Source organism: Cebus imitator, unplaced genomic scaffold (genome assembly GCF_001604975.1).
Source record: "Cebus imitator isolate Cc_AM_T3 unplaced genomic scaffold, Cebus_imitator-1.0 Scaffold599, whole genome shotgun sequence".
Classification (NCBI taxonomy): Eukaryota; Metazoa; Chordata; class Mammalia; order Primates; family Cebidae; genus Cebus; species Cebus imitator.
In genome coordinates this window covers 473,170-474,595 of record NW_016107914.1, presented here as the reverse complement: position 1 = coordinate 474,595, position 1,426 = coordinate 473,170, and the positions used below count along the sequence as shown (strand labels likewise).

The window sequence follows — 1,426 nt, the reverse complement described above, 5'->3', positions numbered from 1 at the left end:
TTGAGCAAGTTTGATTTACTGGACACCCAAAAACTAGAGACCAAACATTGTTTTCAAGTTCACGTTGGACATTTACTAACACTCATCATGCCCTAGGCTGCAAAACAAGACAACAAATAGCTAAAGGACTGGCATCATACCAGCATGTTCTCAATGCAATAGAAAAAAGGCAGAAATTGGCAACCAAACTAAAATTAGGGACTCCCCCATTTTTGGAAATTTAAATTTAAAAATACACTACTGGCCTGCACCTTGCCTGCACCATGGCTCACAGCTATCATCCTAGCACTTTGGGGGGCCAAGGTGGGAGGATCCCTTGAGCCCAGGAGTTCAAGACCAGCCTGGGCAACATAGTGAGACCTTCATCTCTGTAACAATAAATTACATTATTTTTGCTTCTTCTCCGAGAAAACACCAAATGGCAGATGACGTCGGCGCACTGGCGGGGGGGGGGGTGCGCTGGGGGCCCTGGGATGGGGAACCGCGGCCACATGATCAAGGACATGAAGATCAAGACGCTGGAGGAGATCTGTGTCTTCGCTCCGCCCATCAAAGAATCTGAGATCATTGACTTTTTCCTGGGGGCCTCTCTCAAGGATGAGGTTTTGAAGATTTTGCCGGTGCAGAAGCAGACCTGTGCTGGCCAGTGCACCAGGTTCAAGGCGTTTGTTGCTACTGGGTACTAAAATGGTCATGTCGGACTGGGTGTTAAGTGCTGCAAGGAGGCGGCCACTGCCATCCGTGGGGCCACCACCCTGGCCAAGCTCTCCATTGTCCCCGTGTGCAGAGGCTACTGGAGGAACAAGATGGGCAAGCCCCACACCGTCCCTTACAAGGTCACGGGCCGCTGTGGCTCTGTGCTGGTGCGCCTCATCCATGCGCCCTGGGGCACTGGCATCATCCCAGCACCTGTGCCCAAGAAGCTGCTCATGATGGCTGCTATCAGTGACTGCCACCCTGGGCAACTTCGCCAAAGCCACCTTTGATGCCATCTCTAAGACTTACAGCTACCTGACCCCAAACCTCTGGCAGGAGACTGTATTCACCAAGTCTCCCTACCAGGAATTCACGGACCACCTCGTCAAGACCCACACCAGAGTCTCCGTGCAGAGGACCCAAGCTCCAGCTGTGGCTACAACACAAGAAAAATAAAGTGAATTAACCCTGAAAAAAAATTAAATACTTTTTTTAGTTTAAAAAATAAAAAATAGGCCGGGCACAGTGGCTCACGCCTGTAATCCCAGCACTTTGGGAGGCCAAGGTGGGCAGATCACCTAAGGTCGGGAGCTCAAGACCAGCCTGACCAACGTGGACAAACCCCGTCTCTACTAAAAATACGAAATTAGCAGGGTGTGGTGGCACACGCCTGTAATCCCAGCTACTTGGGACACTGAGGCAGAAGAACTGCTTGAACCCGGGAGGTGGA

General features: G+C 51.2%; 1 pseudogene; it reads left to right on the top strand.

The window, feature by feature from the left end:
• The first annotated feature begins 473 nt into the window (after positions 1-473).
• On the top strand, positions 474-1,152 carry LOC108294744 (annotated as a pseudogene).
• Positions 1,153-1,426: the final 274 nt, after the last annotated feature.